Raw genomic sequence first — 12,156 nt, 5'->3', positions numbered from 1 at the left:
TTGTTTTTTTTTAATTTGATTGCACATAGCCACCAACAGCCCTTTTTAGTAGTGCTCTTCTCTCCCAGGGTTCACAAATATGAAGCACAAAATATACTATGTTAGATGGTGATAAGTGCTTTGGATAAAAACAAAGCAGGAAAAGGAGGATGGGAAGCATGGGTATATGTGTGTGAAATTTTAAATAAAGTCACCAGGGAAGGCCTGAGAAGGGGAGGAAGAGAACTGCGTGGATATCTGTATGAATCTGTGGTTTACAAAAGGATGGGACAGATTCTGTTTATAGGTTTCTACAATCTATGGTAGCTGGGAGGCAAATACAAAATTCATTGTGGTGTCTTTTTGGCTCTCTTGGGTAGCACCATGGTAGTGAGCAAGTACAGATACCTTATGAAAGGTGGCAAAAATGGAGCCAAAAGAAAGTAGCTGATGGATTTTCTAAGAAGATTAGTATGATGTACTAATTGAACAAAGCACAAGCTATGTTCAATGTAAGAAATATTGGAGAAACACTGGACACGAGAAGACAAGCAACCACAATCACTTGATGCTCTCAAGTGTCATGTTTTTGAAGGGAGCCTTGCTGACCTGCAGAATTAACAAGTGCATTTAGAAAATTCAAGCTAATTACTGAGGATGTTCGGGCAAAAACTGCCTGCCTAGTTTCCATAGCATGGATTTTACCCATGAAAAAATGTGCTCCACAGTCAAAAAATGACAGACTGTAATTGATGGAAGCTTATGTTGATGTCAAAACGACTGGTGATTATTTCCTTCATCTGTTCTGTGTTGCTTTTACAAAAAAAAAAAAACAAAAAAAACAAAAAAAACCCACTAATCAGATGCAAAGACTTCTTTTGCTCAGCATCAACGGGTCTCCGAATCCAGAAGATGATGGTGGAAGTTAAGACTTGAGAGGTGTGGACAAGTGGCTTGAATGTAGTCCATAAATTGATTCCAGATAGCATTGGAAAAGACACAGAAAAGGCTTGCCAATCTGTGTATCTGCTTCATGATGTCTTTGTTAGGAAAGCCAAAATGCTGAAGAAGCCCAAATTTGAATTGGGGAAACTCATGTTGCTCCATGGTGAGGGCTGCAGTTCTGGAAAGGCTACTGGGGATGAGACAGGTGCTAAACTTGAACAAGCTAATGGATATGAACTCCCAGTCCAAGAATTTGTTTAAAATTTAGACATTTAGTGCCCTCCTTTCAGGTGGGCATCTTTACTTTTCTCCCCTAAACTCTAAGGGTCTTTATGAGACTTGCAACCAGGGGAGCAGTGGACAGCAGCAGCCTGGCTCAGGCTAACCCCCTAAAGCTGCCTCCAAGGCCCCCTTTTTCTGACTTTTCAGTGAGCTGACAGCAGCCCTGCCTTCGCTCACTTCTGTCCTACAGCATTCTGGAGAGCCAAAGCAGCCCCGCCCAGGCTCTCTCCTGTTGCTTCCTCTAGCCTAAGCTTTTCCTTGTTTCACTGTCCCCAGCTTTAATAAATGTACAATTTAAAAAAATCAGACATTTAATGGTGACTAATAAATATCCCATTTGTGATAAAAATAAATAAAATAAAAGTGTAATGTATATGTTGTACAAGCTATAATGATCTATAAATATAGGATATTTTTAGTAAATTACACATAAAACTATTAATATGATCATATATTGACATAATAAATGTATATAAAACAATAAACTATACAGTACGATTAGGGAATATGACAGCATACAACTTAGAGGTTAATTGTACCAGTCTGCATAGTACTACAAAAACCGTGGTTATTTTTTTTTTCTTCCCTATGGGGGAAAGAGGTGCTTCCAACACATGGGAAAACCCTTGAGGTTTCTGCTTGGGAGTCCACTTGTTTTTGTGTGGTAAGGTAGGGTATAATTAGCATTTGTGGGTATAAGAATATTTACTCAGGGAAGCCAGATGATGTTACAGAAAAATTATTTGCAAACCCACGAGTTGTTTATATGTTGCTGGGGCCAAAAGGTCACAGAGCTAAGTTTTATTTTTTCTATCTGTATTTCACGGTCCCATAAAGTGTAGAACTTGAGGAATAAACGACATGAGCCTTTAAAAAAAAAACACAAACTACTGTACTGTTTGCATTTTACCTAGATTCCGGGATTCCTGAGTCACTCTGAAGGTGATCTTTAAGATTTTAACTTGGGTTTGTTTAGAACCCCCTCACCGCCCCCCGGAAAGCAGTTTAGGGCTGGGCCATCCATCGAGCCCTTATGAGCTTCCTGGCTCTGCAGGATTTTGGCAAGGTTGTGCGTTCACAAACCGATCATCCTGCTAGAAAGCATTCCCCTCATTCTGAAAGCTTGCAATACATTCACATTCCACAGCTAAGCGAAGAAGGAAGAAGGCCCGGATCCTGCTGCTGGTCTGGAGGAGCTGAGGGGAGGGTGTGTCCAAGGCTGGCCAAGCACACCATTCCATTCGACTCATTCATTCATTCATCAGATATTTTATTATGCGCATATTGAGTGCCAAGCAGGGGTCCTTGCCCACCAGGTCATCCAGAGCGGTGCGCAGAGCCGAGAACTTCAGGTTCTCAGGCAGGAGTCTTCCTATTCTTCCCTCCAGAAGAGCTCAGAGACAAAGAGATGCGCCCCTGCAGCTCCCGAGGCTGAGGTTCCCCGCGGCCCGGGGTGGGGGGGTCCGGCGCGGTTGCTTCTCCAGTCCCCAGCCCGAGGGGGCGCTGCAGCGCCGGGCGTCAGGCCCGCCCCTGCGCCGCGCCGCGTTCCGCTCGGATCTGCGCTGCGGGCGGCACCGCGGTGGTACGTTCCCCCTCGCCGCCCTCCCCCTCCTCCTCGGCCCTCCCCGCCGGTGGTAGGTGCCGGAAGTGCCGCCATTTTGGGGTGTTCTGCTCTGGCGGCAGCGGCGGCGGGACGCAGAGGCTCCCCCGGGACTCGGCCTCAGCAGCGAGGCGGCGGCGGCGGCTGAGGAGGCGCAGGCAGCAGTTGAGGCAGCGGCGGGCTCAGGTGCAGCCGCTGGTGAGTGCGGCGGCCGCGTGATAACGGGCCGCTGGTGGGAGGGAGCGAGGGAGGGAAAAGAGGCTGGAGGGAGGCGCCGCGGGGCGGGTCCGGTCCGGGCGGCCGCGGGCACAAGGCCCTCCGGGCGCGGCCGCTCTTCCTTCCCCGCGCCCCGGGGGCAGGTCCGGGATCTCCTCCCGCGTGTCTGGGTCCTGTGCTCCCCGGGTCCCGCCGCGCTTGCCCGGCGCGTGCCCCCGCGCCCAGGGAGACCCGCCCTCCTCGTGGCCTCTCTCCCTCTCCTCGCGCCCTTTGCCTTCACCCTCCGGACTGAGAAGCCCTCGTTCTCTGCCTAGGGGTAGCTCCGTCCTCTCCTTTCCGGCCTCCGTGCCAGACCCAGGCTGCCTGCCCGGGACACCGCTTGCCCGCTCCTGTCGCCCCACATGTGCTGCTAGGTGCTCTCCCCTGGGGGTGCCCCGGGACCCCTGCCTCTGGACGGTAGCGCTCCTCCTTCGGAGCCGCGAGAGCCTCGGTTCCTCGCCCCAGATCCGCTAGGGCCTTGGCTCGCCCTCCCCCCACATCAGGTGTTCACCCAGTCGTGGCCTAGAAGCAGGGCTGGAGTCTCGCACCCGGAGCGCGGAGAGCCGCGCGAAGAAGGGCTTTCTGCTGGGCACCCGGCTTTGCATGCAAAGCCACCGGCGCCTTGGTTGTGGCTCTCGGGTCCGGATGTTGTTGTAATTCTCTGAGACTACGGCACCAGCTTTGAGGAGCTTCCCGGGGGTTTAGACTCATCCTCATAGTTGAGAGGGTGGTGCGATTTTTGGTCGGAGCCTGTTTTCAGCAAAAAAAATGGAACCTCTTTCTCGCCAGCAGAGTTAAGGCTGTACTTTTATTATCTGCGAGTTTAAAGGCTGTATAACAGCCTTCAGCAGCGTGGCGTGCTGTAATGTCTGCAGGGGAAGAGGTTACAGATAGCCAGTGACTCCTTGACGGGAACTTCACCTTTTAGATGAAAGGTTTCTCTTTGCCATTGGTTCTCTCTGTGGAATGGGGAGGCTTTTATCGCCTTCTTTCGCCTTCTCCGTGCAAGTGTGGAATTTCTTAGAGCGCCCTGCCAGTTTCAGTCTCTCCTGAAATTCTTGGTGAGGAAGGTGTCTCCACTTAGAATCGCCCAGGGCTCTCTCTGTTTTAACAGGAATGAACCCACGTGGAAAATCACAAAGTTAGCATAGAATGCAAAACTGGTGCTACCCTCACCGCACCTCCTCCGGGCCAGTTTTTTTTATCGTCTTCTAACTTCATAGTGTGTGGTTTCTGATCGTGAGTTAGCCAAGGTGGAATCTGGAGCTTTTCAGCTGTTGCTTTGGCTAGGAAGTTTATGGTTCCCTCCGTGGCTCTTCCCTTTTGACTGTGGCCACCTGTTTCCATTAAGAGTGACTTTTGGCCGGGAGCATAGGCCTCAAACGTCTCTCCCACCATTCATTCTTGCCCTTGCGGTTTTTCTTCTCCTGCACACTCTTAGCGTCCGCACTTAAAATCCATGAGCAGGTGGGGCTCTGAGAGACGGAATATATTTCCCAGCCCCTTCGCTTTTCAGATGAGGAAACAGGTTCCCAGAGGTTAAGTGACTTTGCCCAAGGTTACATAGCAAGTGCTCTTAAAACAGCCTTTCACAGATTTTTAAAAAAGAGTCTCTTGCACATTGCCGGTGAAGATGTGGTGGAATGGAAAGGAAAGGGCCCTGAGCTTGAAGTGCAAAGGCCTGGACTGTGAGCCCTGCCCCGTCGGCCACTAGCTGTACAGCCCAAGGGACTGCTCTGCGCCTCGCTCAGTGTATTCTCTCTCATCTGCAAAATGGAGGACACGGTGTCTCCCTCGCACGTGTGCTGCTCCACCGCCCGCTGCGGCCCGTGCGAGTGCCTGTGCCACCAGAGGCAGACAGTGAAACTTTGAGTCAGATGGTTGGTTTGATGTATAAAATTCCTACCTGTTTTTTTTGTTACAGAAGTAACAGGTTCTGTATCTTATCCTTTTTATATGCTATAGAAGTGTTTCTTATTTTTACCTAAAGAGGCTTATCCAAGTAACAGTTTTGTGTTGTGTTTTTAAGATTTAGTAATAGGTGATAAGCGTGGTTTAAGAGCCACCTTTAGATGTTGCCCTGTATTTAACAGTTCCAGCACTCGTGAGGTGGGCCCGAGGACAGTCCAGCACGGGGGGGGGGGGGGGGGGGCTTGCTCTTTTAAACATGTGGAAGAGGAGGAGAGGAAGGGCATTTTTTATATGTCTACTGTGTGATTTTTTTTCTTTTAAATAAAGTTTTGGGGTTCTGCTAAAGGAATGTGGAGTGTGAATCCTGAATTCTGTGCCCTTTCCTGTAACTGCCCCTGCAGCTTCTTCAGCTTAATTTGACTGTGAGGCTGTACCTAGTAAGGAAGCGGGGGGGCTGACCCGAAAGAGAAGAGCTGTCACCTGGGGGCCTCCGGGAGTTTGGAGGAAATAGAAACATTAGGCTCCTCTCTGCTCAAGGCTTTGGGTGCCCCAACAAATTGCTGTTTCCTCTGCCATTATTAAAAAAAAAAAACACTTTATTGAAGTTGAATTCACATAATTCAGTGGGTTTTGATATATTAAATTATTTTTAAATCGAAAGACATACCAAAACTTGCTATTTTAACCAGTTTTTATATTTGCCTTTTTATGTGGTAAAAATTACATAATATAAACTTTACCATCTTAACTTTTTGTATGTATAGTTCTGTGGCATTAAGTACATTCCACAGATTGTTGGGAGGCATCTACAGAATTTTTATCTTGCAAATCTGAAAGTTTACGATCTTTCAATAGCACAAGGGTGCCAATATTTGCATATCCTTGCCAACATTTATTTTTTTTAAATTATTGTTATACTAATAGGTGTGAGGTGATAGACATCTTATTGTGTGCTTGTGTGTTTATTTTAAAGATTTTATTTATGTATTTATTTTTAGAAGAGAAGGGAGGGTGAAAGAGAGGGAGAGAAACATTGATCCTCCGACCGGGAACTGAACCCGCAACCTAGGTATGTGCTCTGACCGTGAATCAAACCGACAACCTTTGCTTTGCCGGATGACGCCCAGCCAAGTGAACCACAGAGTCAGGGCTCATTGTGGTTTTGATAATGCATTTCTCTGTAATGATGTTGAACATTTCCTCATATGCTTGTTGGCCAGTGTCTTTGCAGAAATGTCTGTTCAAGTCCTTTGCCCATTTTTAAATCATATTGTTTGATTTTGTTGTTGTTGAGTTGCAGTTTTTTATATATTTGGAATTATTAACCCTGTTGAATTATTAATATATGATATGCACATACTTTCTCCAATTCTGTAGGTTGCCTTTTCACTGTCATTTAAAAACTTAATATTTTTTAAGTTTGATTTTGTGGCCTGTGCTTTTGGTCTTATATCTAAAAAAATCATCGCCAACACCAAAACCATAAAGCTTTTTTCCTACCATTTCTTCTGGAAGTTTTATAATTTTAGGTTTTAGGGTTAGGTACTTTAAATCCATTTTAAGAGTACATTCACAGTACTGTGCTGTCACCACCACTATCTTTTTCCAAAAACTAGTTGGTTGGGCATTGTCCTGCAAATTGAAAGGTCCTGAGTTCGATTCCCAGAGCACACACCTGAGTTGCGGGTTTGGTCCCTGGTTGGGATGTGAGCAAGAGGCAACCAATCAGATGTTTCTCTCTCATACTGGTGTTTCTCTCTCACTTTCCCTCTTTTCCCCCTCTCTCTAGAATAAAAAAAAGAAAAGCAAATTTAAATTTTGTAACCATTAAGCGATGAAGCACCCTTCTTTCCTCCTAGCTCCTGGTAACCTTTCAAGTTTACTTTCGGTTTGAATTTGCCTCTTCTAGGTATTTCATATAACTGGAATCTTAGAATATTTTTGTCCTTTTGTGTGTCTGGCTTATTTCACTTAGCACAACAGTTTTGTTTTGTTTTTTAAGATTTTATTTATTTTTTTAGAGAGAGGGAGAGAAAGGTGGATGTGCCCAAGAAACATCAGTTGGCTGCCTCTTACTTGCCCCCAGCTGAGCACCTGGCTAGCAACTCAGGCCCTGACTGGGGATCAAACGTGCAACCTTGGCATATGGGGATGACACTAACCAGCTCAGCTACCTGATCAAGGGCTAGTCTTTGTCTCGATTATTTTTGATAATAGTTAGAAATTGAATGTATCATGGAAGTTCAAGGATTTCAGAAATATAATTTGAATCAAGAATTAAATTTCTATGTTGACTTTCCAAGTGGAATTTCTAACAAATTCCAAAGTTGGTTGATGATAATATAAGCCAGTGTTTACCTACACACTCCTTCCTAGAGGTGCTGTGGCACACAAAAATTGTCAAAATGCAAGTAAAATAGAAACAAGGAATTTTTAAAAACAACCTGGAAAACAAGTCTTTCCCATAATCGAGAATTGATTCTTTGATTTTTGAGTCCTTAAAAATGAAAACTTGTGGTTTCAAAGAATGGTGTGACTTGAATGGGCTTATTATGAACACAGCCTGGGAAGGACAGGTGTGACAGCTCCATCGGGTGGGCTTAACAATTGCTGCCGTCGCTGTGTGTGACCTTAACATTTCCCGGCCTGCCTTCCCATCTTTAAGAGACACGCCAGGCTGGAATGGTAATGTGAGAGTTAGTGGAGATAACCCATGCGAGGCACTGAGCTGTGTCTGGCACAGTATTGATAGTGCTATTTCCCTTTTTCATCTGTAGAAGTGGGCGTACTACTTATCGTATGGGTCAATAATGCAGTTCAGCCAAATAAAACTATTCAGTTGAAATGCCTAGTAGTGCTGCAATAAAAAGTAGCTACTAAGTCGGTGTTCCTTTTGTTTCCACTTTTGGGTTTATTTTGTTTTGCGTTTTCCTTTGTCTTTTGTGGCGTAAGGGATGAGATTGTTTCCTAATATTCAATTCTTGCACATGAAAGGTTTTGTTACACAAGGCATCCTTCCCCATAGAACCTTTTAGCTCATTGTTCCCTGTGAAATCCTGGGTAATGTGGTTTCCTAGATTCATTTTTGCTCTCTACTTCATGTGAGAGTCTGTTGATAGAAAACTGAAAATACCAGTGAGTAGGTAGCTAGTTTTAGGCATGGAGGGAGGGAGGGCTCTAATATTTAGAGTTGTAATGTGGGCAGAAGAGGTCATTGTATCAAGAATCCTTATCTGAGCTTTGTAATTTGCTAAAGACAGTTTTCTTGATGAGATCTTGGTAATTGTAACTTAATCCTTGTCACAAAATTGTCTGTTAGACTCTCCTTAAAGTAGGGATTTCCTTACAGAATTGTTCTGTTATTTTTTAAACCTCTGCTGTGCTATGGAGGCCATGAGCATATATTTATTTTAAACTTCTTTGAGTTCCAGACCTGTAAAACTTTCCAAGAATGCATAAGCTCCGTATTGATTTACTCTATTATTCTCACTAAGGAAATCTTTAATTCTCCTAAAAACTCTTACCTCACAGGCTAAAAAGGATAAATACCAAAATTTCTCTGGGCATTGTGCCATGGGTGATTTTTGTTGTTCTTCATACTTATCATTGCTTTAAAATTTTTATACAGAGAACATTAATTAAATAAATATGAAAAGTTACATTAAAATTAGACTTTTCTCAACAGGCGAGAAAGGGGAGGAGACTGAACGTAAGATAATTCAGCCACTTAAATGATTTAAAGCATTTTAACTCTTAAGAGTTTTACAAAGTTCTAATAAGACATTCAGTCAGCCAGCCTTTACCCCACTTTACAAGAAATGGACTTATTTTCAGAACAGCTTTTATAAAGAGGAATGGTGAATTCTAGTCAGGCTGTAGTGAGATCTGATGGATCTCTCTTAATTGACTTTATTTTTTATTTTTTATTTATTTTTTGGCTATTATTTATAGCTTATTGGACAGCTTTTAGTTTTTATCCAAAGAGACAGTTAGTAATAATAGGCCTGTATTTGCTTTCATTAGAAGAGAGGAAAAGCCTGAGGTTCTTCAGGGAGAGATCGGTTTCTGGCCCACCTTAGGAACTCATTTTTTATCATAATTTTTTTCCTGCCTAAAAGGTAGGGATTGTAACATATGGTTTACATATAAATTAACAACTTTGTACTGTGATTTTTGTTGCTGGCAGTGTTGGTGGTGAAATTGGACCTTGGTTCTTGAGTTTGGCCAAGAAAAGATTTCAAAGCCAAGAATTCAAATTATAAGAGAAAGTTTATTTAGAAAGTTACAGAGGGCATGCTCTTGTGAGGGAGAGTGCCCACTTAATTGATTTTAATGTGCCACTTTTAGATGGAGCGTGTGGCTTTGAAAAGAACTGCTCACTAACTTTCTGACCACCACTGACTGCCAGCTCTTCTTTTTACAGCTGTGTTCAGCTTTGACAGAATGGAGTTGAATGTCATTATCCCTATGTTCAAACTTTTGTTCTGAATTGGGAAATGAATGTCTTTAGTTTGGGGATTCTACAAAAATGAAGTTTTTTTGTTTCCAAAGCTGTTTAATTTTATAGTGTTATAACACTTTTACTTTTGAAGGTCAGTAGTTTCGGTAACATTGTTACTCCAGAAGAATCCCTAAATTAGAAACTCACTACTTTCTCATTCTTTTGCCTTTTTGTTTCCTGTGAAATTGAAGCAAGGTCTTGTAGAGATTGGTAATGTGTGTGATATTTGGATGATAATGCAGGGTAATAGTCTACTGTGAGTGGACTTTTTTAACCCAATATTGTTGGGGCATCTGTTAAGTCTTTGCTAGTTTCTGTTTTGTATAGATAATTTACTCGAGGCATTTCCCAGTTTCTTTCTATGCTTGTAGCTTTTGTGTGTGGTAAACATTCCTCTTTTCTGTTCCAGTGCCCTCCCACCACATTACTATCATAATTTGCCTATTGTTTCTCTCTCCTGCCTGAATTTGGTCTAGTGATGCTGCCAATTAGGTTGGGTGGGACACTGCCAGGTGAGGAACACCTGTGTCGTCTTTTAGGTGGCCTGCCTGACTCTGAATGCTATCTGAGCAAGAGTCTTAGGGGTCCAGGTAGTGAAAGGACATCAAGGTGGTGATGACAAGCACCTTGAAAATGTATAGCTGACATTCATCAACTGTGCTCGTTAATTACTGCACATTGAAGCAGTAGTGCCTTTGTGGCCATAATCATTTTAAGCCTTACAGCAGGCTTTCAGCAAGGGTATTTCTTCACTGGAGGCTGTTTATGTGGTAAAAGACTGTTCCTTGGGTTCACATTTCTTAGAAGGCTAGAGCAAGAGGAGCAGGCATTGCATTTTACGTTCTTCAGGCCTTCCCTGCCTGTGGTTCAGTTTCTGTTGGTCACTTAGTGCACAGCTCACCTTTTCTCATGGAGCTTTTCTTATCTGTTCATTCTGCTACTGTGTCGTAGGGTGTTATTTTCAGTTTATCAGTGATACTTGTTTTTCATTTCCACAAAATTTTAAGCTTTTTGAAGATGGAGACTGCTTTTTCTTGCTTAGTCAATTTCATCTCTTTTGAGGAGTCAGGCATGCAGTCCCTACCCTAATTATACTTTGTGATGTAACCTTTCTTTTTCTCTTTTCTTAACAAACAAACAAACAAACAAAACCCACAACTTATTTATTTATTTTTAGAGAGGGGGGAAGGGAAGGAGAAAGAGGGAGAGAAACGTTCATGTGTGATGGAAACATCAATCAGTTGCCTCTTGCACACCCCCACGAGGGGACCTGGCCCACAACCTGGGCATGTGCCCTGACCGGGAATCGAACCCAAGACAAGCCTTTCTCTTTTCATGATGACACCCAACCCATAGAGCCATGTCGCTCAGGGCGATCTAGCCCTTCTTGTAACAGCTTATTGCACCAGGGGCGAACACCTAACCCACGCTGGGCAATTCAGTTTCTCCTAGGAATTTGAGATTGGCATTAGATTCAGGTCTTTAGGGAACAAACAGATTATGTGAATTCAGAGAATTTGAAACATACAAACTTAGAAACTCAGATGCTAGGGTGCAGCCACATTCAAGTTCGTACGTGTGGAAGCAGTGCAGGCCGGTCTTGTGCAGGGAGGGAGAATTAAGTAGATTCATCCAGAAAGATGTGTAGATGGGGAATGTATTATAGCTCTGGAGAGAGGTAGCTGTCGACATGCAGAGTAGAAGCTTGGGTACATAAAGGCTTTTCAGGCGTGGCCCTGTTGTGCTTTCTGCTTTTGGGCCCTTTGAGGTACTCCAGCATCCTTCAGTTAATTCCATTTTTTGCTTAAGTTAGTTTGAAGGATGTGTCTCTTAATTACAACCAGAAGAGTTTTGAATGAGATACTCAGTACAGAGCTCTGTCTAATATTTCTTAAATTCATTTAAATTTTTGAATAGTCAGGCCTAAGATCATTGTTCTTTGGAAGATTGCCCTTCCCCCTACCCTCCAAAAAGCCCTCTCACTTGAAGGCTCCTTAGTCTGTAGTGCAGACATGATGCACCTGTGACGTTGCTTTTGGTGTATAGAGTGCTTCTCCCGGGTGCTTTGCCAGATCAAGATTGAAGCTTTGTTGTTGGGTTTTTTGTTTGTTTGTGTGTTTGTTTTTTTTTAGAAGTTTTTGTGATTATTTGTTTATAACTACTTCTTTCAGGCATATAAGATAATGAAATAATACTGCTGTTTCAAATGGGAAACAGAGTGAGCCATCATTTTAAAATGATTTTTGTGAGGCACATGGATTAGATCCTTTCTTCCTTTCTAGGTAAGTAACACATTTTTAGTGTCCTGATTGTTTCCTCTTTTAAAAAAGGGTTATGGACTTGAGTGGAACACAATGCTGTGGGTTGAATGGCAGTTGAGACTTTAAACAAAGGGTGATGGTGAGTGGCTGAGTGCCCAGTTGATGGAGTCTGGCCTCTGCTTAGTTAGTAACTTCATGAATGATCTGTAAATAGGAGCATCACAGTGGAGTTTTCTCTTTGAGAAATGTTAATGAGGGGGGTAGGGGCGGAAGCGCTGAGCAAGACAGTTTAGTGCTTCTAATTTGATTTTTTTCCTTCCTGTGATCATTATGTTTCTGTTAAGTCGAAAGACTTTATTCCAGAAAAATATAAAATTTCCCAGTGATATTAGTGAGCAGGAATTAAAGAGACAAGAACTAGC

The 12,156-nt window shown here is 43.5% G+C and overlaps 1 protein-coding gene across 9 annotated transcripts in view; it reads left to right on the top strand.

The window, feature by feature from the left end:
• The first annotated feature begins 2,829 nt into the window (after positions 1–2,829).
• The window catches only part of CELF1 (CUGBP Elav-like family member 1), a 68,915-nt gene continuing 59,588 nt past the window's right edge, over positions 2,830–12,156 (top strand). For 2 of the 9 annotated variants that reach the window (XM_036029385.1, XM_036029387.1), the window contains exon 1: positions 2,858–3,004. The gene's annotated coding sequence lies outside the window, so the exon portion shown is untranslated. Of the gene's footprint in view, positions 3,005–12,156 lie in introns of all 9 variants that reach the window. The other 7 variants (XM_036029393.1, XM_036029395.1, XM_036029400.1 and 4 more) reach the window with 5 other exon arrangements.

Source organism: Phyllostomus discolor, chromosome 6 (genome assembly GCF_004126475.2).
Source record: "Phyllostomus discolor isolate MPI-MPIP mPhyDis1 chromosome 6, mPhyDis1.pri.v3, whole genome shotgun sequence".
Classification (NCBI taxonomy): Eukaryota; Metazoa; Chordata; class Mammalia; order Chiroptera; family Phyllostomidae; genus Phyllostomus; species Phyllostomus discolor.
This window is presented reverse-complemented; position numbering and strand designations above follow the sequence as displayed.